This window comes from Maniola jurtina, chromosome 8 (assembly GCF_905333055.1).
Source record: "Maniola jurtina chromosome 8, ilManJurt1.1, whole genome shotgun sequence".
Lineage (NCBI taxonomy): Eukaryota > Metazoa > Arthropoda > Insecta > Lepidoptera > Nymphalidae > Maniola > Maniola jurtina.
The window spans coordinates 4,134,336-4,161,701 of NC_060036.1; the positions used below are offsets into that span (position 1 = coordinate 4,134,336).

Here is a 27,366-nt window from a genome sequence, read left to right on the forward strand (position 1 = left end):
TTTACACTTGTTTTTTTGTGATTGTTCTCTGTTCTATTTTTCATCTTTCTAAAATAAAAACAATAATTTTGAAGTAAAATATAATAAAATAAGAACACAAGTTGTTACAAAATAAACAGTAGCAGAACGCACTACAAAAACATTCCATTACTGAAGTAGGCAAGTACATAAATAAATCAAATTATAGACTTTTTTGGGATAATTTACTGTAATTAAACTGTAATTATTATTGTTCCCAAGATTGTTAAGTAAAGTCTTTAATGCGGAATGTTTCGTGCTTAGAAACAATAATGCTTCTACTTGTTAAAAGCTTTGATTGCATTGTAATGCCCAACAAAATAAATACACTTTTATTGCTTACCCATTAAAGTCCATGATTGAATAGCATTTCCATCAACTTTTTTTAAAGTGTCAATAGAAACCAATAGATTTTTATCATTCCTGTAATATCATCGACAGCTTGATAAAGTAAACAATAATCACGGCTTATCGATAAACGATAAGGTAAGGTACTCGCTTACTAGTCACTGAACACAGGATTGTTTTTTAGCAATATAAACCTGAATAAATTTTTTACCCTAGGCTATTATTAGTCATTGCTTCTTTAGAAAGAAAGAATGAAAATGCATTTATTTGGTGTTGGCGTCACATATGCAAAATTCAAAATTGTTAATTTCCAGTAACTAATGTTTGTATACATACAAACACAAAGCATACAAATATAATATCTTCATTTTAATCGTGTACATCACCCCAAATGGGCTCAGCATAATGCCTTGAATAAGATGCGTCAAGACGCATAAAATGCAGGACACTGATTTTCAGCTGTGACTCGGGTGCAGCTACGGGTCACAGCTACAAGAGAACTTAAAATATATATAAAAGAATAGTAGGTAGGAACATTTAATTTAGCAGCTAAGCATCTGATTTTTAGTAATTCAAGCTTTCAACGAGTCTAGATATCGCGTTGGGGGCGGCTCATGAGTCCAACCCGATTGACACCATAGATTACACGCAATGAACCTACAAATACTTCAATTGCAGTACGGAGAATGCTGTAGGTACATACTAGACTAAATCTGCCCATGTCGGGGACAATTTAGCGAATAGAGGTAAAATTGTCAAGTGGCTGAAATTAATAATTTTGTCTGTAATCATTAAACGAATTACTCGGGAAATTAACTCAAAAATTGTATGGTATCTTTTGACAAATAACAACGTTGCTAAGTGACTTATCGACAGATTACATGTTATAGACTAGATGATGCCTTCGACTTCGTCCGTGTGGATTTAAGTTTGAAAATCCCGTGGGAATTCGTTGATTTTCCGGGATAAATAGTTGTCTAAGTCAATTTCCGGGACGGCTACCTCTGTACTAAATTTCATACAAATCGGTTAAACGAATGGGCCTTTAAAATCCCGTGGGAATTCTTTGATTTTCCGTGATAAAAAGTAACCTTTATATCCGTTCCCAGGAGGTAAACTTAGTCTGTACCTTTCATCAAAATTGGTTAAATTGTTAGGCTGTGAAAAGCTAGGAGACAGACAGGCAGACACACTTTCGTATTTATAATATTAGTATGGGTTGATTTATTATTAGGTATTAATTTTAGCTACAAGACAGCACAGTCACGGGCACAGTTGCGCCAACGGACAGGGTTGATCCTTTTTTTTGTTCTCGTGAGGAAAGTCCGTCATGGATACCACCGATCACGGGGGAGCACAGTGGTTATGTCGGACTCCTACCGACTAAAAACCTTACGAAGTTCCATCCCACCGCTGATGACGGAGCATTAGGGACCGAAAACACCTCGTTACTCCGCCAACGGATGCCCGCCTCAGCAGACCCACCACTGGGACACTACGTGCCCCCAAACGTCTGATCCTAGTCCAAGCTAGTCAGTGCGCGATGACCTTTATAACACAAACAGTGTCAAAGTATATCGTTTGGGACGGCCGATGAACAATAATAGACGGCAATCAATAACAGGGGCAGCCATTGTGTTTCAAATGTGTGGGAATTAGCCGTTTTCTCCACGACGAAGACAAATTATATCGAGTCCTCGATTAATTACGCGCTTAACTACGTTATCAATAAACGTTCCGAATTGGCTAATGTTGTCAATCGAGTTTCTTGTCTCGAGAAGAAGAGAATATACCAATGATTACAGTAATACAGAATAACATCTAGTTTTGATTTTTTCATTTAATTTTTTAATTTTCTTTAATTCAAGAACCCTTCACTTTTAATACAAGCACATTCAAGTCAAGAGAAACGGCATCTGCATCATCACTTGCCAGCAGGTCTGATTGCACTCTGATTCCGATTTGACTTTGACCTTTGAGTCCGGAACACTAATATTCATTTTTAAACAAGTACGATTAAGATGATTTCCACGACTTCGTTTACGTGAACTTAGGTTTTTAAGGTTCCGTACCCAAACGGTGAAAGAGAGGCCTGTTCAGTGTCACTCTGCTGTCTGTCTGTCTGTCCGCGTGTCACAAATATCTAGCTCGTTACAAACCTGAAATGTTGGTATTTGGTGTAGAACGTTGACCCAAAACCAAATATTGAATTAAAAATTCAATTAAATTGTTTTTCATTTTCTCATACAAAAAGGAACCCAAAAAGTTATTTTTTCTTCTGCATGTGAGGTGCATTGATTAGAGCTCATTGAGTAGAGTACGATTTTTTTTTTGTCTAAAAAATAAAGAAACGGGTCATAGTTGTCAGTTGTAGACCAGTTTAGTGACGGTAGTTGTCTCAAAAAGGAAACTAGTTAGGGATATGCGGTATATAATGTAGCATACAGTTTTTAAACAACAGATACTAAGAACAACGATTTATAATAGTTTGTAGGCTGTGGCATACGCACAACAGACGGACGGGTGTTTAATTAACCGCTAACCACAGATTAACGGTTTTCTAATTCTTTCCTTGTGCTATAAGATAAGACCTACCTGGCAAATTGCATGATTCTAGGTCAACGGGTAGTACTATATACGTTTTCTTGACAAACACGACAGACAGACTGGTCTGTCGTGTTTGTCAAGCAAACCTATAGACAAACAACAAAGTTATCCTATAAAGTATCTTTTTCCTTTTGGGGTACGGAACCCTAAAAATTAAACAGACACTATTAATCTTATTAGGAAAATACTTTGAAGGGCTGAATCCAGCAGCTATCGCCCCGGGAGCGATAAAAAGAGATTGCTTCCACTTGGGCGACGTTTTATTGACTTATTAACATCGATATCAGATCGTAACACTTGATTCTTTGATCTTCGTCAACATTTTCGGCTCTTGAACTACTTTGTAAGCATTTTGAACGATCGTATATAATCGTTTTTAGACTTCTTTCTCTTTTCGTAGTTTTACCAGGTTTTCTGGGATTAATAGACCCCGTGATTATGTTGCATTGCCAGACGATTGAGGTAGGTAACGGACAAGATTTCACACTTATAAAACTTTAGGAAAATTATAACAAGATAAAAGAATTTAAGAAAATTACAAAATATATAACATAATTATCAAAAATGGATTGGATGCAATGTAGGAGAATACAAAATGATAATTTTTGCATTTTCGTACATTCTAAAATTGCCAAATGATATTTGTAATATATACCTATACCTACATACCTACTACATACAGTTTATAGTTGGTTATGGTAAGCCAGAGTAAAATTATTGACGGACTGGATTGAAAGGATTTTAGCTGGCCCAAAGAAGCACGAGGCAGTTGTGGAAAAATCGGGGAAACCTTTGCCTACTCGTGGGATAGTAGGTACCTACAGGATTACTTAAATTGGATTAGCTGCCGAAGGCATAGTTTATGTTTAACAGTAATGACTAGTCCAAATATCTATATAGAGTCTGATTAGTTAGAGACAAGGTTTTGGTTAGGATACCTATCTCTCTGATTTAGAAAATCGCGCTCTTGTGTTTTTCACACCTATATAAAAATAAAATAATCCAATCGTCCTATTTCAGTTAGATCTATTATGGTATTTTGTTACCAACGAAAGCTCGAAACTTACTTAATAGGTAAGTACTAAAAACTCGCCCAGCGACTAACAAGGCACGATCGAAACCACCTCTTGACCGATTTTGTCGTTTTTTGTAGGTACCTTCAGTTTTAAATTTTTTGCGAGTTTAGTTTTAAACTTTTCTGGAAGAGTAATTAGGACAATTAAATTAATCGATTTTATTAGATTATATGCTCCTTTTTAGGGTGCCAACGGGACCCTATTAGGTACTGAGGCTCCGCCGTCCATCCGTCCATCCGCCCGTCTGTCTCTGTCTGTCTGTCAGCGGGCTGCATCTCATGAACCGTATAGGTAGAGAGTTGAAATTTCGTGATCGCTTTTTGATCTGTCTCTCGGTCTTGCAAGTATTTACATGGGATTGGGAATTAAAGGTTTCTAGTAGTAACAAGTTTATTCATTATGTTTATTGATACACTAACTACACCAATAGGTATATACACACAGTGCTGGTCAATTACTAATAGCTGCATCAATAAATTATTCTATATTCTTTATTTATATTTTGCATTCATGTCTTACAATTATTGCTACTCGTACAATCTTAATTGTTGTGATTGGCTGGATTTATGGCATTCTTGCTATAGCAATGCAGTTCGGCCAATTGGGGGTGATTGCGATCGTCACAGATCAGCGTCGATCGGCTTTCAAATAACGGCGGTAGGCCTCCTGGATTAAGCTAGACCAACGAGGTCCCGACTTTGAAAATCGCGTCGAACGACATCAAAAAATTTATAGTATTTTTTGAAAAATAAAATTATGTTTAATAGCTTATAGACAGATTATAGATGGACTGGCATAAATATTATGTATACACTAGAAAAGATAATTCTACAATACTGGTACAAAATGATATTTTATTAAAAGTTTTACTTACAGATAACATAATTTTGAACTACAACCGCACACTGCGAAAGTTTGACTCTCCAGTGGTTTAATTTTTTCATTGTTATCTCGACGGGTACAAAGTTTGACGTACCCTCTAATATGCTTAAGTGAAGGATGTTGCCCCAGCGAATACGCTCAATATATAAATAGTAACTACGTATCAACATAAATAACATTTTTACTTATTTTATCAACTAACTGCGTCCCACGGTGTTACCCGCGGTGGATAAAGGAATTTTTTACGGAATACATAAATGGTAGCTTAGTGTTAGTCCAAGATATAAACCAACCAGCCAATATTGAAAACTTTGTGCACGTACCTACGTAGTAAATTATTGCTAATTAAACCAAAAAAAAAAAAAAAAACCAAAACCACTTGTCTTTTTTGCAAAGGCCTTATTATCTTGCGTTTCATGTAACCTGTATTTTAAGCTCCTGATATCTTCATAATTAAGTTACGTATTATAATGATAAAAGGTATCTACAGGTTTGGTATTCAAGTTCTCTGTACACGCCAACAGATTTAATTAACGAACCGACAGGATCGGTCTTTTGTGAGGTACAAAGAAATCGTTTGAGGCCTTTACGTAAACGCGATTGCATATAATGTTTATGCTCGTAATTACATCGCCCAAATTTAACAATAAAATAATAGCCGATAACAAGTTTCATGTAAGAAAAGTTTAGGAAAGTTCCAAGTCACGCGAGAAAATAAGGGTCGTGTAGCTAAGCAGGCCTTTATTGGAGCTATTTATGAGGCAAAATTGTATAACAACTAGGATTCCCTATTTTCCTACTACGAAAATTACTATGGAGGAAATTATACGGAACCAAGATTGATGATATATTTTTATGAGAATCGAAGTGCAGTTTATTAGGGTCGATTTAGCTTACACCAAACATTGGCATGCGATTTTGTAAGCTCTCAGTAGGTACTACTTACCTGCTATTTATTGATTTTGCTCGTGACATTGCATGGTCCGCGTGGGTATGGGGTTTTTAAGAATTCTATGGGATTCTTTTATTTTTCCGAGATCCTCAGAAGATACTTTTCTGACTTCACTACTATTATATCCAAGTTGGAATGACCGACTTTGTTATTATTCTTATAAATCGTTTAATTTTAATTAAATATATACCTACATAAGAACAATTAATTGGACAAAAAAATATGAACAAACAGATACATTTACGGATATAAAATAATAAATATGTATTAGCCGTTCGCGACAAATACATCTGTAGAGCTTATGTTTTTCTGGATTTTTGACGTAGTTGAAATTCCTCGGACACATACGAAGCGATTTACTTCCTCGTTTCTAATCCGAACCTATATAGCTATGGAATGCCCTTCCGGCGTCAGTTTTCCCTTCCACTTTTAATACCCATATTGAAAGTGGAAAGCTTCCAAGTCAAGAGTGAATAGCCAACTTCTGGCAAGCGCGCTCCATCTTTGGCTGCATCATCACTTGCTAACAGGTCTGATTGTAGCCAAGCGCTAGTCTGGGCTAGAAACTCATTTTTTTTTCGGAATGAGTATGCTGCGTAGGCCCTACTGGCCGCTACGTCACCGAGTGGGTAGCTCACCCTAGGGCTCGAATAAATACCTAATTTGAGAGGTCAGGGGGCAACGTCCTTCTAAGCCTCTAAGGGCGCCTCTTGTGAGGCTCAGACTACGGCTTAAGATGACGTTGCGATGGGTGGGTTGGTTGGACTGGTTAGCAGTAGGTACCGTAGGTACGCCCCCCAGGGCGTAGCGTGAGTCCATGTCCAGGTCACGTTAGAAATCGGGGATCTAGAAGCCTATGTAACTCATTGCAAAATATACCCAACTTTATACGTAAGCTAATGCCCGTGACTTCGTCCGCGTAGGTTAAGGTTTTTAAAAAATAAAGCTAAAAATAAAATAAAACCCACTTCAAAACCCACAAACACTGAAGAGTAAAAAATAATTTTTGTTTCTACACGTGTAATGTATCGTATGAAGTCGGGGGAGCTTCGATTTCTAGTTTCTTTTATTAACCCCCGACCCAAAAAGAGGGGTGTTATAAGTTTAAAACGTGTGTATCTGTCTGTGGCATCGTAGCTCCTAAACTAATGAACCGATTTTAATTTAGTTTTTTTTGGTTTGAAAGGTGGCTTGATCAGAGTATTCTTAGCTACAATCCAAGAAAATCGGTTCAGCCGTTTGAAAGCTATCAGCTCTTTTCTAGTTACTGTAACCTTCACTTGTCAGGGGTGTTATAAATTTTTAATTTACACTTGTTATGCTCACTCGGTCGGTTTTATTTTTTTCCAGTACTTTTTTATTTCACAATTTTTAGTGCGCCCACTAAAAATTGTAATAAAATATGCTCTAAACTATTACACAAATCGCGAGCAATTTGCTCTTATTTATTGAGGAGTTCTGTTCTCAATTTCCAAATTCCCTTTCCCTTTCAAACAAAAAAAAAATCGAAATCGGTCCAGGGCTCCAAGCGTCTTTGAGTAATCGGGGTACATACGCATAAAAAATAAAAATAAAAGATTTCGACGAATTGAAAACATCCTCCTTTTTGAAGTCGGTAAAAAATCCCGTGGGAACTCTTTGATTTTCCGGCATAAAAAGTATCCTATGCCACTCTCCAAGTCTTTAAATAACTATGTATATTCATGTAAAAAGTCGCCTCGATTCGTTGCGCCGTTGTGGCGTCATTGAAGGACAAAATATATATCAACAAACCAACAAACAAAGACACTTTTGCACCTATAATGTGGGTAGTGAAATATAAATATCATGGAGTTTCCTTAAAAAAAAAACGAAAACTCATTGCAAAGCCTTACTGCTTTTTCGAAAATAGGGCATAAATATTTTTTCGTTCCACGAATTTAAAAATAATGCACAACGGAGTTTTTATTACAGTTTTATCACAAATTTGGCGGTTCCTGTTTACACTCGGAATTTCCAATTAATTATTGAACACAAAAGTTAAACATTCCGAGCCAGTTACTCGTGGGCGAATATCTGTGGGGTCCATTTTCTCTTGGAGAGAGCATCGTAGCCGACGCTTTCCTTTCTTAATTAGTTTTGAATTACGTGACGATGGTCTCGCTAATTGGTTAAATTTAGCACAAACAGATAAACAAAGAATTGTTTTTGCTCGGAGAGCAAGTATCGGTGTATTTTATTTTTATTTAGAAAGAGAAATAGAAAAATGTTTATTCGAGGTATCATATTCTGTGATTCTATAAGGGTTCAGAATAGAATATGTCTGCAAAATTTCATGGACTTTGGTTGCTTAATATTCAAATGAAATTGGAACTACGATTGTATGAAACGAGTGACGGAGAGAGCCCTCTTAAACGGATGGGTCGTGTAAAGCTAGTAGACAGATAGACAGACACACTTTCGCATTTATAATATTGATATTATGGATCTATACTTCTATCATCTGTTTTTCTTAAACCATGAAGAATATCTACCGAGAAAATATATTTCGAAGTCTCATTCATCATTTGTCTTCATACATCTAAGTAATAATGAAAATATGCAAAGTAATGAAAAATATTCTTCCTAACTTTTGCTGGTTCGATGGAATAGAACTTCATGTATTTAAAGATTTTTTCGAATAATTGGAAATACAATATCACATCGTAGATAAGGTAAGTACTATATCTACTATACTACTACTAATACTATATATACTACAGTAGGTATATATTACCTATATGAAACTACGGCCGCAGAGGGTCAGCAGACATACTTACATTCCGCCATTTAACCACAAAGATATCTGCCGATATATCACTATATATTATATCACTTAGATTATCACTTAGATGTGATATATCACTTAGAATCCACTACATCAATCCATAAATAACCGGCCAAGTGCTAGTCAGACTCGTGCACCGAGGGTTCCGTAGTCGGGTATTTTTCCCGAAATTTTGCACGATAAATCAAAAACTACTATTCTTAATAATAAATAAAAATCTGTTTTAGAATGTACAAGTAAAGCCCTTTCATATGATACTCCACTTGGTATAGTTATCTTACTTTGAAAATTGAAACACATTTTTTTTTCCTGTGATGTAACCACAAATTCACGGTTGTCGGATTTATTGCTTTGCTTGTGCTATAACACCTACCTACCTACCTTTCATGATTCTAGGTATACGGGAAGTACTCTATAGGTTTTCTTGACAGACACGACGGACGGACGGACAGACTGACAGACAGAAAGACAGACAGACAACAAAGTGATCCTATAAAGGTTCCGTTTTTCCTTTTGAGGTACGGAACCCTAAAAAAAATCACTAATTAATTATCTCTCCGAGGAAACTACTTAATTGACTTGCTAAGAAAATGTCTATACTGACTCACACTTGGTTTGAGTGTTTGCTATTTCCAAAAATTTAACTTCTTTTTTATGGTGTATTTACACTCCACATAAAAATCAAATTTTGAGATTCCTTTTTATCTTATAAGGAAGATTCATCAGATCACCTATCCGATCTTGTTTTCCATTTTATAGCAAGAACGTCAGCCAAAATTCTAATTAACGTGGCCGTACTTCCGGCCAGTACCTACGTAAAATGAGCGCCAGGAATCGTGGACTTGGATCCATTAGCTTTTATTACAAGCCATTTAAAAGTCGTCCAAATTAGCTGGCTCTATTTGCAGAACATCTTCGCTCCATCAAGGACCTTATTATCAAATGACCCTTGAATTTTATTTGATTGTTACCTAACAAAAATGTGTTAGGGTTAATAATACGATTTTTTTTAAATCAGTAAATATTTTACTGAACCCAATTTAATTAATTTCATCCAATTCCATTCAATTATTTATTTGATAGATTGCGTAATAAAATAATATGATTTCGTTAAAATCGAGTGTATGCCTGTAATAATTGATAGCGTAATTAAAATGAATATCAAACTTAGTTAGCCTGCAGAACCACAGAACGGTTCAATAATAAGCATGAATAAAAGGATTTCCTTGCTAGGAGCTACTTACTACTTAACAATTCTATACATGTAAACAAAATCATGAAAATATAGTCATATTATGATGAAATGAAATTCTTTTATTTATTGTTACCTCAAACTAACTGGCTTGCCTCGGTTTTGCACGAGTCGTCTTCTTCGTCTTCTTCTGCCGGGTGGAATAAAGATCGGGTACTCTTCCCGTGTGACAGCTCTAACTTTACGAAGCTATGTGCGTTTGCTGTAACGGTGAAAGAAAACATAGTGAAGAAACTTGCATGCACGAGCGCTCGCCATAATATTCACAAAGGTTCGGAAGTTTGCCAACCGCATTTGGCCAGCGTGGTAGACTGTGTCATAAACCTTTCTCGTTCTGAGAGCAGACCCGTGATCTGTAGTAAGCCAGCGATGGGTTGGTCATAAGATGATGAGGAGGACTATTATTCGATCTACTGGGCGGAATAAGGATCGGGGACTTTTCCCGTACCATTGGCGTACATTCTTCAGTGAAGATGGTCAGGTGGTTACCGGCTATTTTCCCCTGCATTATGAGCTGAAGGAGGTTGCATTTGTACGGATGGGTAGGTATATATTTCTCTCTATTGATAATATGATAAATATTATCAACTAGAGGACGCCCGCGACTTCATCCGCGTGGATTAAGGTTTTTAAAGATCCCGTAGGAACTGTTTGATTTTCAGAATAAAATGCTTATGTCAATTACAGTGACGCAAACTACCTCGGTGCCAAATTTCATACATCACTGATTAGGAGCTACGATGCAACAGACAGATACACAGATACACACGTCAAACTTATAACACCCCTCTTTTTGGGTCGGGGGTTAATAAAACAACGATTTGTCAGCAGGAAGCATTCGCTGACTGTTGTTCACACCTGAGCGCGGAGCCATCTGGAAGATACGCCGTAGGGCCGCCACATGTTATGGAAATTACTTCTTAACCTTTCAGCCACGGCTTATCAGGTCAAGGCATGCTGAGGTGAGACTAGTCAACTACGCAAGAGATATTATAGTGAACAGGTAATGTGTGTGTAACCATAAATGATAACATGTATTGTGAATTGTGATAGACCCCTCACAAAAATGATCTAAAACTGACTACTTTGACGGCCACCCAATTTCTTTATTTGACTTTTATACTCAATGAACTTTACATAATGGTGACCCTACCATGCTAGGGTAAGAAAAAAAAACCCGGTCTTTTTTTATGTATGGGATTGTTAACAGTAATTGTAATGTGTATTTCATTCGAATAAATCTATTCTTAATCTATTGTTTTAATATGTATAGTTCAAATTGAAAAAAAAAACTTAATCTTAATCCTATATAATACTTTATTATTATAAAGTGAAAGTTTGGATGTTGGGCAGTTTTTTTAGTTCTTCCCGCCTCAATGACTGAACTGATTTGGCTGAAAGACATAAGCGAGCAATTGGCAGGTTTGGCTGGAATTAAGATAGCTTATACGCTGGGTTAACGTATAGGCTACGTTTTATGCCGGAAAATCAAAATGTTACCACAGGATTAAAAAAAACATATATATCTACGCGGATAAAGCTGGACACGTGATTTACTAAAATGAAAATGGTGATGAAATAAATTTGAAAATTTACTATTATTCTTGTGTTTCAATAAACAAAAATTATTGTTAAGTTATTATATTATTATTTTAAGTAAATTATTGTTATTATAATAATTAATTGAAACCAACGAGTGGAAGCCCTGATCAGAACTTTGCACCTTCTTAGTTGGGAGCTCAGCTGTTATATTAATAATAATAATTTTCTGCACCTTGCTGACTTGAGTTGATTTTATATGTTAGTAAGTAAAGTTAAATAGTATCAGATATTGGCGTCACTCAGAAAAGCAGGTATTATTTAAATATTTTTATCGAATTATTGGAATGTCCTCTCCAAAACCAACACAAAAAAAATACAAGTTTAATGTGTAAGGTTATCCGAGAGTTTTAATCTAAACAAACTAATGCCAAAATAAATAATTTAATTAGAGCGTGATTGCTATCACAACATCTAATTATTCAGTTCACAATCCAAATACCGAAAATATGCGATATCGCTCCGAATCTCGGAAGGAGACTGAACTAAAACCTTCGAAACACCCGTATTTATGCAAGTTCAATCTTGTCGGCCTCCTAGTAACAGATTGTATGACATCGAATGAGCCAAATATCGATTTTATCAATCTACCTGCATTAGATAAATTAATAATTGTAACGCGCGATGAGCGGCGAGAGAGAGAGAGAGGGAGAGGGCAGCGAGTAGTGGCGAGGCGAGGCGTGTCGAGCCGAGGCGAGGAGAGGTGCGGAGAGGAGAGGAGAGGAGAGGAGTGTTGGCTACGCATAAAAGCGGTTGTCGGGCCGCGTGCGTGCATTATTACCTGTAGTTTTGAGTGATTTATTTACTGCATATAATCTTGTGAATATCGGAATTAAATTCCTGTTGGTTTATACAAGTTAATTTCTTTTATTTCTGAGTGTCGTCACATTCAGAAGCGGGATGAATAAGGCCCACAAAAATCTCACAATGAAGCGAGAAAAGCCAGAAATATCCCTGAGGTCGAAGATAATGCGAAGGTCAGCAAGAGATTGTGAAAGTGCTAATTTTTTTCAAAACCCGTAAGTGAGTACAGATGCAAATTTAGTTGCCATTTCACAGACTGAACTGAAGGTTATGTTTGATAGACACGTTGGTAAAGACGCTAAATTATTATTTTTTGAGGGTACTTCGGAAAAACGTGTTAATACATAGATTTATCATGTGTTATTATGTAGAAAGCTGGATTAGCAAAATTGTTTAGTTGGACGAGATCTATCAGTGGAGTGACGAAATAAAATAATTCAATTTGTAATCGAAATTGCTGGGTCAGGCACATGGTTGGAATAACCATAACCTATTAAAGTCATACAACCACACTTGGGAAAATGGAAGACGATGTTATATATACCATGATTGTGTAACGCGTGTTGCTAGAGGAGTTGATGTCCAGAAAAAATTACTAATGAGATAATATCAAAATGTTTTCAAGAAAATGCAAAGCGAGAGGTTCTTATCGGGCATTAACAAATATTAGACCACGATAGAAAAGAGAACAGCATTGCTCATGCTGAGCAGTGTTCGGAGATAGCAGAGGTAAGTAAGGTAAGAGGTACGTGCAAATCTACTGCTTTATTATATTGTACCTAAATGTGTGTTCTTTGAAGACTTTGGATTTTGACATCGAGATAAGATTTTGATATAAAGTTTTTAGTTTAAGATTCTGATGTTGTGTTTAAGATTTTGATATCGAATTTAAAATTTTGATGTCGAGTTAAGATTTGATATTGAGTAAAAATTTTGTTATTGAGTATATGATCTTGATGTTAAGTTTAAGATGTAGACGTTGAGTTTAGGATTTTGATATTGAATTTAAGATTTTGATATTGAGTTTACAATTTTGATATTGAGTTTAAGAATTTAATATCGAGTGTAAGATTTTGCTAACGAGTTTAAGATTTTTGATAACGAGTTAAGATTTTGACATCGAGTTTAACATTTGATATTGAGGTAAAAATTTTGTTATTGAGTAGGTACATGATTTTGATATTGAGTTTAAGATTTTGATATTGAATTTAAGGATTTGATATCGAGTTTAAGATTTTGATAACAAGTTTAAGATTTTGATAACGTGTTTAAGATTTTGGTAACGAGTTAAGATTGTGATATTGAGCTAAGATTTTAATAATGAGTTCAAGATTTTGATAACGAGTTTAAGATTTTGATAACAAATTAAGATATTGATAATGAGTTCAAGATTTGGATAACGAGTTCAAGTTTCAGATTTCGATATTGAAATTGATAAAGATTTGGATTGAGTTTAAGATGTAGACATTGAGTTTGGGATTTTGTTATTGAATTTAAGATTTTGATATTGAGTTTACAATTTTGACATTGACTTTAAGAATTTGATATCGAGTTTAAGATTTTGATAACGAGTTAAGATTTTGACATCGAGTTTAACCCTTGATATTGAGGTCAAAATTTTGTTATTGAGTAGTAGATACATGATTTTGATATTGAGTTTGAGATTTTGATATTGAATTTAAAGATTTGATATCGAGTTTAAGATTTTGATAACGAGTTTAAGATTTTGATAACGAGTTAAGATTTTGATAATGAGTTCGAGATTTTGATAACGAGTTTGGGATTTTAATGACGAGCTAAGCCTTTGATAATGAGTTCAAGATTTGATAACGAGTTTAAGATTTTGATAATGAGTTATGATTTTGATAACGAACTAAGATTTTGATAATGAGTTCAAGATTTTGATAACGAGTTCAAGATTTTGAGATTGAGTTTAAGATTTCGATATTGAAATTGATAAAAATTTGGATATGTAGTATATGATTTTGATATCGACTTTAAGATGGAGTTTAAGCTTTGATATTGAGTTTATGATTTTGATATTGAGTTTCAGATTTTGAAATCGAGTTTCAGATTTCACTTTGAGTTAACATTTTGACGTTGAATTCAAGGTTTTGATATCGAGTTAAATAACGAGGTTTTGGTATCGAGTTTTATATTGAGTCTTAAGATTTTTACACTGAGTCTAAGATTTTTAGTTTGATTCGAAGATATTTCCACTGAGTTCTTAAATTTTTACGTTGAGTCTTAAGATTTTTACATTGAGTCTAAGCTGTTTACATTGAGTCTAAGATTTTTACATTGAGCCTAAGTTTTCACATTGAGTTATTGGTTTAGATTAAGCAGTTAATTAAATGGAGCAGTTGGTTTAGATTGAGCAGTTAGTTTAGATTGAGCAGATGGCTAAGGTTAAGCAATTAGTTTAGATAGAGCAGTTAGTTAAGATTGAACAGGTGGTTGAGATTGAGCAGTTTGATTAGATTGAACAGTTAGTTCAGATTAAGTTGGTGTAGACGAGCAGTTGGTTCAAGTTAGCAGTTGGTTTGGACTGGGCAAATAGTTAGATGGATATTTTAGTTTAGATTGAGCAGTTGGTCATGATTGAGCAGTTAGTTTGGGTAGAGTAGTTAGTTTAGATTAAGCAGTTGGTTAAGATTGAGCAGTTAGTTTAGATTGAGTAGTTGATTTAGATAGAGCAGTTGGTTATGATTGAGCAGTTAGTTTAAGTAGAGCAGTTAGTTTAGGTAGAGCAGTTGGTTAAGATTGAGCAGCTGGTTAAGATTGAGCAGTTAGTTTGGAATGAGTAGTTTAGTTAGTTTAGTTAGAGCAGTTGGTTATGATTGAGCAGTTAGTTTAAGTAGAGCAGTTGGTTAAGATTGAGCAGCTGGTTAAGATTGAGCAGTTAGTTTGGAATGAGTAGTTTAGTTAGTTTAGTTAGAGCAGTTGGTTATGATTGAGCAGTTAGTTTAAGTAGAGCAGTTAGTTTAGGTAGAGCAGTTAGTTTAGGTAGAGCAGTTAGTTTAGGTAGAGCAGTTAGTTTAGGTAGAGCAGTTGGTTAAGATTGAGCAGCTGGTTAAGATTGAGCAGTTAGTTTGGAATGAGTAGTTTAGTTAGTTTAGTTAGAGCAGTTGGTTATGATTGAGCAGTTAGTTTAAGTAGAGCAGTTGGTTAAGATTGAGCAGCTGGTTAAGATTGAGCAGTTAGTTTGGAATGAATAGTTTAGTTAGTTTAGTTAGAGCAGTTGGTTATGATTGAGCAGTTAGTTTAAGTAGAGCAGTTAGTTTAGGTAGAGCAGTTAGTTTAGGTAGAGCAGTTAGTTTAGGTAGAGCAGTTCGTTTAGGTAGAGCAGTTGGTTAAGATTGAGCAGCTGGTTAAGATTGAGCAGTTAGTTTGGAATGAGTAGTTTAGTTAGTTTAGTTAGAGCAGTTGGTTATGATTGAGCAGTTAGTTTAAGTAGAGCAGTTGGTTAAGATTGAGCAGCTGGTTAAGATTGAGCAGTTAGTTTGGAATGAGTAGTTTAGTTAGTTTAGTTAGAGCAGTTGGTTATGATTGAGCAGTTAGTTTAAGTAGAGCAGTTAGTTTAGGTAGAGCAGTTAGTTTAGGTAGAGCAGTTAGTTTAGGTAGAGCAGTTCGTTTAGGTAGAGCAGTTGGTTAAGATTGAGCAGCTGGTTAAGATTGAGCAGTTAGTTTGGAATGAGTAGTTGATTTAGATAGAGCAGTTAGTTTAGATTGAGGCGTTGGTTGAGATTGAGCAGTTGGTTTAGATTAAACAGTTGGTCCAGATCAAGCACTTGGCTGAAATGAGCAGTTGGTTCAAGTGAGCAGTTGGCTTAGACTGAGTAGTTGGTTTAATTTGAGCAGTTTGTTTAGTTTGAGTAGTTGGTCTAGTTCAAACAGTTGATTTAAATTGAGCAGTTGTTTAAAATTGAGACTTTGAGTAATAGGTTTAGATTGAGCAATTGATTTAGATTAAGCACTTGGTTTAGTTTGAGCAGTTGGTTACATTGATCAGTTGGTTAAGATTGGGCAGTTGGTTCAGATTGAACAGTTGGTTTAATTTGAGCAGTGGGTTTAAACTGGGCAACTGGTAAAGGTCAAAAATCTTAATTGAGTAAAGTTTAAAATTGTGAGCTGAGGAGATTCAATTGGAGAGCTAAAGTATGTTTTTGCGCCGCGCCAATTGCGGTGCAATTGTTTCAGGACGGCCGACTGTAACGCGCGATGAGCGGCGAGAGAGAGAGAGAGGGAGAGGGCAGCGAGTAGTGGCGAGGCGAGGCGTGTCGAGCCGAGGCGAGGAGAGGTGCGGAGAGGAGAGGAGAGGAGAGGAGTGTTGGCTACGCATAAAAGCGGTTGTCGGGCCGCGTGCGTGCATTATTACCTGTAGTTTTGAGTGATTTATTTACTGCATATAATCTTGTGAATATCGGAATTAAATTCCTGTTGGTTTATACAAGTTAATTTCTTTTATTTCTGAGTGTCGTCACAAATTTTATATTATTTTTGACAACTCAAATCAATTTTTAAAAATAACCTTACAGTTCGGCCGTCCTGAATGTAACACGTCCTCGTGTTTCTAATCAATCTTGTCATGTCAGTCGCGGGCTTCCTTGCCCTAAGTCAAATTCAAATCATGGGCTATCCTGCCCTCCGTCAAATCATTAAAACCTACCCTTGAACTGCCGAACTCTCAGTTTTAATATCAAGTCAACAATAAACCCAAACAACTAACTTCTCATTCGATGTATACAAAATCTGAACCACTTATTGCAAGTTACTTTCCACTTTACAAAAGACTAAATTCTTTAAAAAAAACTAAAAATTTTAATCACCAAATTAAACTCAATAAAAATTTTTATCAAATGCGGGCTGTTTACAAAAAAATACCAAAGCGAAATTAAGACAACGTGAGACACGTCCCGCTTCTGAATTATTGGCGTCACTCAGAAAAGCAGGTATTATTTAAATATCGAATTATTGGAATGTCCTCTCCAAAACCAACACAAAAAAAACACAAGTTTAATGTGTAAGGTTATCCGAGAGTTTTAATCTAAACAAACTAATGCCAAAATAAATAATTTAATTAGAGCGTGATTGCTATCACAACATCTAATTATTCAGTTCACAATCCAAATACCGAAAATATGCGATATCGCTCCGAATCTCGGAAGGAGACTGAACTAAAACCTTCGAAACACCCGTATTTATGCAAGTTCAATCTTGTCGGCCTCCTAGTAACAGATTGTATGACATCGAATGAGCCAAATATCGATTTTATCAATCTACCTGCATTAGATAAATTAATAATTTTATATTATTTTTGACAACTCAAATCAATTTTTAAAAATAACCTTACACAGATATCACGCAGACAAAGCCGTGGGTATCAACTAGTATTTTAAATATAGCAAATAAATTGGACAAATGTTTATGATATTGTATGAATTTAAGACCTCTTCAAGCAATCTCGACATTAATAAATTCTGCCCAAATAAGTACTCTTGTCCTGGCATTAGCAGACCCTTAGAATTTCGAGTCTTTGTAAAATAATATTATTAAATCTTTTCTATTCTTAACAGAACTCTCGAGATCTCTCCGAAAATCGAAATACAATTTTCTTCAATAAAATTATATATAATATAGTAGAAGTTTGTACTTTTATAAATAATTATTTTTATATATTAAAATAAGCTAGATATCGATTTGACTCTTTATTATTTTTAAACATCTCTTTCGTCCTAGGTTTGTCTCATCTCACACACATTATAGACAAGTACTGTGGCATGCAGGTTGTTCCTTGATGTTTCCCTTCACCATAAAAGCAAGTGATACCTATATAATTGCTTTAAACGCACATAGCTCTGAAAAGTTAGAAGTGCTTGCCCAGGATTGAACCCCGAACGCCCCAACTGGAGGCCGACTGAAGTCCTAACCACTACACTGTCACCGCTTTTTGTGTGGGTTAAAGTTACCAAAATTCCAAAATCAATTAGTAAGTGGTAAAATATGCGTTTGATCTCCACTCAAGAGCCTGTACCCGCTGCCCTTAATTTTTCAGACACGATAGCTTATCCACTTTTGTTCAGCGGCTTTAGCATATTTAACGAGGGGTTCGGAATTAATATTTTAATTTTCAGGAAAGTGAGGCCAGTGAGATTAGTTTTAAGCACCGCCTAATAATAAGTTAACTTCAATCAAAAGTGGAAGACCAACCAACCTGAAACAAAATAATAAATGAAGCTAAAATACTTTTAACGCAAAATGTGTTCCTTCTTGACATCGTAGAGTTAGACCTAACACTAAAATATCATGTTAGAGTTATCTGAGTTCCAAAATTGAAATTAGGTATTCGAACTGGAATTAGGAAAAGCTTTCCTCTGTGCCTCAGAGAGCTCACGCTTAGTGTTAAGTTTATCTTCTGTCCTATGGACAGCACACTAAGCCGGGACCGACCCAGTATTTATCATTAATACCTGATTTAGTAATAATCGCTGGGTGGTTTTTCGAGTCGAGCATTAGTGATACGACAAACCTTGAATCGAAAGTCTGGCAAAAGCATCGTCAAAAGTCAAGATCGTATTCATTCGAGTAGCTGATGGAAAGAGCACACCGTAGACATTATTATTTCAAAAGAAAAAGAAGAAAAAGGCCATGGACATCCTAAGGGTGCAGTATAATAATGATTTTAGGATGCTGTTGGGTTTGCTGCGGTTCTGTTCAGGCTCAGGTATGATTGCAGATGAGCGGACTAATGACTTCTTTGCAATAATGCGGAAGAAGTCATCATCACTGCTGACAAGACTGCGCTCAGGTTCCAACAGCATCCTGAACATGTTTGCGAGCAAGATGGACTCACCAATGCTTAAACAAATTGTTCAAGTGTTGGTGAGTCCACCTTTGTTAATGTTCTTTCTGTCTTTTTGCCACGAATATAGTAATAGGTACTAAAATTAGTTTGAAGTGTATTTGTATACTAACAAATTGAGCCCTAGTTGCTTCAAATAAAAAGATTTACTAAAAGAACTACTACTATTGTTAGAAGTGGTCGCAACCCTCAGCAGTGCAAAATACATTACAGAGAGCTGCGAAAGGGGTGTTAAAATTTTATCAGTTTCAATTGCTAATGTGCAAGCTAGTTGTCCAATTCAAAACTGTCACTCGTATTTCGTTTGAAATTAGAATGTCCCGAGAAATTTTGCAAGTTAGCACAGCGTGAAATTGTGTCTGGCTTGCTTCGGGAGCACGCTGACGCAGAAATACGATGGACAGACGTCATAAGTCCTTAAGGCTGAAACATACCGGCTGCGTTTGCGTAGATGTGCCCGTGCACGTACCACTGCGTCGTAATGTATGGAACTGTATGATTTATTGACATGAGAAATGGCATACCGCTTGCGTGGCGTGAACGGAAACGTAGACAGACATCGTGCACAAGAGCACCTATCGCAAACAGCAATATGGATGCCGCAGCGGCTGGGTACGTAACCGTAAGCATGCCTGGACATAATTATGCGTACCCCGGTGTGTCAGAAGCTCACGCGCCTGTCTACGTGTACGCGCTGCATGTACGCAGCTGGTGCGAATCGGCCTTTATTATGAAAGTTTATTACTTACGATTTAGTTCGTATATAATCTACCCATATTTTTTTAACTTAAAGTAAGTTGGTAGGGAGTTATATAATATATATCTTTTCAAAAGAACTTCATCATAAAACTTAAAACTTGCATATATCCATATTATAATGAATCGATAGTTCTAAATGTACCTACTGTATTCAATAGAATGAACAAGCTGCATGTTTGTTTGGGCATGATTGAAACGATTCATTCATGGCGATTTGCATCCACGGTCAACGGAAATTGACAAATCGGCAAAACGTAGCTGGTTTGTTCGGCAGATGATAAACATTTAAGTTAGTTTATTTAAGTTGTAATATTATTAAATCGAACCAGCAAACGTTAAGGGGAATTGTATTTATTACTTTGCATATTTTTATTATTATTTAGATGAATGAAAATAAATGATGAATGAGACTTCAAAATATATATTCATGGTTTAATTTAAAAAGCGGCAAGCGCGCGTCAGACTTGCGCACCAAGGTTTCCATACTCGAGTATTTTTTCCATTTTGCACGATAAATCAAAAACTATTATGCATAAAAATAAATAAAAATCTGTTTTAGAATGTACAGGTAAATCCCTTTCATATGATATCCCACTTGGTATAGTTATCTTCTTTGAAAATCTAAAATACTAATTTATTATTATTTGTTCTTGAACACATTTTTTTTGTGATGTAACCACAAATTCACGTTTTTCGGATTTTTTCTTTACTTGTACCTACTATAAGACTTATTTATCTACCCGCCAAATTTCATGATTCTACCCTATAGGTTATCTTGACGGCCACAACAGACGGACAGATGGACAGACGAACAGACAGACAGATAGACTTTGACATCCCATCAGACTACAAGAGTAGAGAATACACCTGTGTTTGCGACATCCTTATAGCCTGCTAGTCTCCATTGAAAGTAACTGGCGTTATCGAATGTCTTTTAAGAGATCATTATTTCCGGTAAATTCAATTATATTTTTTCAGACGAAATTTATCCTGTACATACTCACTTCCTGGACTTCATATTTTTATCAAAAAGCCCTCGTTAAATATGCCAGAGCCGGCGGAAAGTGGATAATCTGTTTGGTGTCTGAAGAATTTAAGATGCTGAACGGCGGAAGGGCACTCGTGCTCGGTTCAAAGGCACTTTGCGGTTTACTAATTGATATTTGAATTTTAAAGACTACTCGTCTTATTTCAGGTTTAATTACCAATAAGGCAATATTGAAAATCTTAACAATTATGCGGTATTTTGTGACTTTTGAAAGCTATAAATACAATGCCACCAAAAACATTTCATGTAAAGGTTGCCAAGACTCACAAGTTCATAATGCTTTCACTGTTAAAAAGTTATGAGATCTTTAGTAGAACCAAGCCCCAAGCTGAGCTTAGATTTGTGCTGCCCATGGGACCTATCCCAAGTCCAAAGTATGTATATAGATTATAGCTCTTAAGTGATCTTGACTGTATCATATTTATAACAAAAAATAACAAAAAACTCTAACAAGCTCTGATTCTACAAACCCTACATCTTGGTTAGAAAAGTACGGCTTGGCCGTTTAATGTTCGTGGAATTTTTATCTGATGTAACACATATTTTAAGCCCGGAATAGCTTTTGCGACAATCACGAAATACAATACAAATGAGTTATTGTCGCACAAACTATTCCTTATATATTATTAAAATTAATAAGTACTAGGGCGTTTGATGAAACTGCCAAGGACAATATTATCCTGAAAATTATCAGCATTCTAGCGACAGACTTTATAGATAATATGCTTCCCCCATGCAAAGGGGTGGAGGGGGAAAATCTCCGATTCCTTAATTTTCCTGTTGTTTGTATGCAATTCCTAGCCTACAGACCAAATTTCAGTCTTCTAGCACTTCGGGAAGTATCTTATATTTGGATACTTATAGAGTGAGGGACGATTCATCACCCATGTACCTATTTGATTTTGAAAATGAAATCAAGAATTCACTTATAATTATAAATGTTGACTGGCTAAATAAAAATAACCTTATTTTAAATTTTGATAATACAAAATATAAATATTTTAATTTTAGAGTAAAGAAATCTTTCCCCTTGTGTTTGTTTGTGCTAAAATGAGAAAATTCTCTTATGCGCTCGTTATAATGCTCTCTTTAGTCGTGAAATTTATTTTGTGATGTGCCTATCCACAAGTTAGGAAAAATAGTCCTCAAAAAGCAGAGTTATTCCTATTTACAGAGAAGGGTCATCTAATCATCATAATCGTAATTTATTTATACACAAAACACTAGTAGTACAGAAACTACGTCAAAATATTATGCTTCGGCAAGGTCTAGGAATACACACACACCACACTACACAAATACTCTTATTCATTTATATTAACCTAATCTTAATTCCTTTACTTTTACTTATTCGTACCTTACTTTAAGTTAAATTAGAGCAAATGCAACAGGGAAGGCACTAACTCCCATAACACGGTCTATACTTTTTTTGGGAGTTGGGGGTCCATGTCATACCTTTGTGAATCTTTTTTTGTAAATAAACGTTATTTATTATTATTATTATAATATAAGGAGTTTTCGTAAGATAATATTAATCGAATAAAATTTGTATTTTAAGTGAATATTTATTTATTTATTTTAGTACACTATATTATGTTACAATACGTATATATTTATTTACACACTGCGTAAAATTTCACAACGTAAGAAAATAATATAGCAACTTCGATAAAAACGTAGACTCCCAATAAGAAGGATTTTTAAAAATTCTACTGAGCTACGCCAGTGCTGGTCTTTATAAAAGTAACTAGTACTCCCACAGCCAAGGGTCACTGGTAGACCTTATAGTACTTAGGTACTGGTATAGTCTCTTATAAAGATAATTGCTTCCTTGTCCATTTTTTCTTTCTTTTTCTCTTTATTGTTGCATTTTTCTAGTACAAATAAAAAAAATGAAACTACCATGTTAAAGTAACAAGGGGTATCTGATAAAAGTATAATAAAGGTAGCCTTATCTTTAATTCAATGCACCATGAACTCGCATCAATCTTAATGTACGAAAGATTTGTAGGGATAAATGCAAAGATTAATGGATCAAACAATACCATTATTGGGCCCTTTTGCTAAAAATTGAATGTAACGCAAAATTATAGGAGTGCCCGCAAATCCCAAAGGTAAAGAACAGGGATCTATACAGAATAATACCTAAGACACGTACTTAACTGCCTTGCTATGATGGACGGACGAATACATAAAATGGTGAAAAATGCATTGAAATTCACAGTGAAAAGAAGTCATAAGCAAATAAACAGACAAACATGGATTGCGACTTTATTATATAAAATATAATATACTAGAAGATGAAGCCCGCAGTTTCGCCCGCGTGGATTTACGAGTTAAAACTTTTGTTTTTCCAGGGCAAAAGTAGCCTAGGCATCCGTAATAGCCCGTCCCCGGGATGCAAGGTATTTCTGTACCAAATTTCGTAAAAACTTTGAAAAGATGATCTTTTAAAAATCCCGTGGGATCGCCAGGATTTAGGAATGCAATTCCTACTGCATCAGGGGTGAGGAGTTGGTTCCCCGAGGTCAACGACAAAGTCTCTACTTGGTATAGGTATCTGCGTCCAATATCAATTTATAACCGACAGTTTCTAAATCCCATGAACTCTGGTGGTCAGGTCTCCTGCAGCATCAGGATTGAGAAGTTGGAATCCAAATTTTTTATGGAACAATGTCGCAAAGTTTCTCTATCGATTAAAAAAAACTTACGCAAATGGGTTCAGCATTCTCAGAGATCTCGGTGTACATGGGTAAAAAAAAACACAACGAGATCGAGAGTGTTCTTAGCTATCATCCAAGAAAATCGGTTCAGCCGTTTGAAAGTTGCTTTTTTCTAGTTACTGTAACCTTCACTTGTCGGGGGTGTTATAAATTTTTAATTTACACTTGTATTTATTAGTACGTATAGATCATTTAGAAATAGAAATAGTGTTATTATATAGATAGGGATATCAGAGAAAGAGATTTAACGTAGTATCAATTTTTAGTCTTTTGTTAGATATTGTATATTGAACTTATAGTGAGAAAGATTCAGCTTGCAAAAGATTGCGGTGAACTACCTAGTCGTAAGAGTGACTTTAAAAAACAACTATACAAATAGAGTTATGTAAGTACATAGATATATTTTATGTTTTCCAAAAGAAAACTGGGTTATTTTAAAATGATGCATTTTTTATCTTAAATCTTCATAAGGAAATTCAACTTCTCTACTTCCAAGTTAAAACTTTAATCGCTTGCATAACAACAATTCCAAGTGGTCCAATTCTAGCAAAATGTGAAAACTTCGCGATTTGATTTTAAATTTACATAATTGTACCAGTACGGCCAAATTAAGAGAAAGTTTCATAAAGATCTATAAAGTGCCGGGATTAGGTTTTGGGGCCATGCATAGAGATAATTGATGATCCGACAAATTTTATCTTGCTTTTTCGAAAATGGTTTGTGATCATTTTGTGAATTTGTGAAAGAAGAAAATGCTAAAGATGAGACAAAACGGTATCATTTTAATAATATCAAGAAAAAAAACAGTCAAGTGCGAGTCAGACTCGCGCACTGAGGGTTCCGTACTCGGGTATTTTTTCCAACATTTTGCACGATAAATCAAAAATACATAAAAGTAAATGAAAATTCGTCACTCCATCATCGTGGTGGTCGTGAAACCATTAAAAAGTCCTTTGTAGTTTTCAATTTCTCCGACTGTCGTCGTATATAGTACCTACAATCCTTGTTCGGTGCAAGTTCCCAGGCAATATTACGTTTGCTCGCCTCCAACACGCTACATTGAGTCACGCGAGGCCCGCATTACACCACCACACAGATTTTATTCCCACTTACAAAATCACTCGGTATCATGGACTATTCTATATTTTCCTGTTTTTATAATACTTTTTTAGGGTTCCGTATCCAAAGGGTGCCAACGGAACCATATTACTAAGCCACCGCAGCGTCCGTCCGTCTGTCCGTATGTTTGTATATCTCATGACCCGTAATAGGTAAGTAGAGACTTGACATTTTCAAATGCTGTGTATTTCTATTGCTGTTATAACAACAATAATAACTTACATTTCTTGTTTCCTTGTTTACCTAGTTTATTCAAAAGCCGTGTACGTATGAACAATCATGGCTGATTGATTACCAATGACAATACTATGCAATATGATATCTATTATCTATAATTTAGCTCTTAGAGCTATGTAAGTTCAGCATGGCGCTTGCCCGTTCAGTCGCTATTTATGTATTAAAAAATATAATATGTATAATTATATATGTTTCTATTTGTGTCACAACACATGTTATACATCTGTTACATCAGGGCAACAACATATTGTTGCCCTGATGTAAAACAGACTTTTTTATTTTTATTCACATACAAGTTAGCCCTTGAGTGTAATCTCATCACCTGGTGGTAAGTGATGACTGATGATGCAGTCTAAGGATGGAAGCGGGCTCACCTAGAAAGGGTATGGCAGTTTTCATTAAACCCATACTCCTTTGGTTTTTACACGGCATCGTATCGGAACGCTAAATCGCTTGGTGGCATGGTTTTCCCGGTAGGGTGGTAACTAGCCACGGCCAAACCCTCCCATCAAACCAGACCAGAACTTTAGAAATTATAAAATTCCAAACACCTGCCGGGAACCGAACCTGGGACCTCCAATTAATAAGACCACAGCGCTTATCACTGCGCCATGGAGGCATTTACAGATTGTTACCGTTTAGATACTGCATCTTACGTGTACATAGACTCGTAGGTAAATGTGGTGGGCGTAACTCCCACGTTTTACTTGCTTGATTCAACTTACGAAGATTTCCTGTTTACAGTTAGTCGTTTCACGTGTATCCCAAAATAAATTGTTATGATCAACTTTATCTGAAGGCATATCTAAGCAACAAGGAACCAAAAGCCCTATTTGCTATAATCCTGCAATAGACTTTACAATTAGGCATTGTAAGGTCTACCTCTCCTGAGGATGCTCCGGTGTCGGGGCGAAATGTGCGTCTAGTGGCTTTGGGATTTGTGTGGTGCTGCGTGGTGGTGGTTAGTATTGCTTGCTTGTCGGCCGGCTTTTCCTGCATATTTATCACTGGGAGGTCAAAATATAAATAATGTCTTCATATTTTGCTCAGTAGAATCAGAGTATGTTAAGGGAGCCAAAAATCATATTCTTGGCAGATTGGCAAGCCCGTTACCTGACAGGCAACAGGCATCACAGCAGGATGTGACTCTTTCTGATGCACAACAATTGCATCATACACCATCAAGGTATTAATCATTTTTGCTCTGTGTATTATATTAGCTGCTCTATTCGTGTCTCTAGGAATAGAAAGCAGTAGTGGTAGGAAAACAGCAATGTTAATGTAGCCAAATAGGTAGAGTTGTAACTTCCATCAAGAGATATGAACATTTATAATAATTATAATATGCCTAGTTTTCATTAGGGAGTTACTTGTTAATGTTGAACCAAAATTACTTGCTAACAGTAAAAGAAACCATTATATCACAAACTACGTTATACATTTTAGGGCCAATTTCATCGACAAAACTAAACGCGATTAGTTTACGCTAAACTCAGTTTACGCACATAACTGAGATTAAGGTCATAGTTTGCATTTCACCGACGTCAATTAAACGCAGTTAAAGCTAAACGCGGTTTAAATTCTAAACCCCCAATTTTCGATGTTTAGCTCAGTTAAACCGCGTTTAGCTTTAACTGGGTTTAATTGACGTCGGTGAAATGCAAACTGTGGCCCTAAACTCAGTTATGTTCGTAAACTGAGTTTAGCGTGAACTAATCGCGTTTAGTTTGGTCGGTGAAATTGGCCCTTAAGGTGGATGCGACGGGTCTGCCCGCGAAATTCAAATTTAATTTGGTTTTTCGCAATTTGTAAATCAATAGGACAAAGTAGGGTTATGGCACTTTAACTGCACCAATGGCAGTATCATCCTCACAGGCTTATATAAAAATCTTCAGTTGAAAGGTAGTCCCTTTCAACTGAAGATTATTATTTGTGAGTAGCTCAGGTCAAACTCATTATCTTGACTAATTTCTTAAACTGAACACTCTCAAGTGCAGATTTTTATGAAGAAGAATGATGATACTGCCATTGTCGGAATCAGAATGCCATAAGCCTACTTTGTCGTATTCATTTACAAATTGCGAAAAATCAACTTAAATTTGAATTAAGCGGGTAGAGCCGTCTCATGCACCTTAAGGATGTCAACGCTCTAGATTTCTCGGTATACTCTCCTAAATAAGTATATCCGATAGAAGGCCGCTAGGCTGGCGATTTTTTGAGCATTTTATTTCAGTGCTCGCAGGTATTGCTTTAGCATTGTTTAATAAAACATTT

At 35.8% G+C, this 27,366-nt stretch overlaps 1 long non-coding RNA gene across 1 annotated transcript; it reads left to right on the plus strand.

Annotated features, from left to right (window-relative positions):
• The first annotated feature begins 678 nt into the window (after positions 1-678).
• LOC123867541 lies at positions 679-26,968 on the plus strand. The gene is made up of 4 exons (XR_006796439.1): positions 679-688; positions 4,634-4,640; positions 15,084-15,088; positions 26,845-26,968. It is a non-coding gene; the product is annotated as an uncharacterized LOC123867541 (long non-coding RNA).
• Positions 26,969-27,366: the final 398 nt, after the last annotated feature.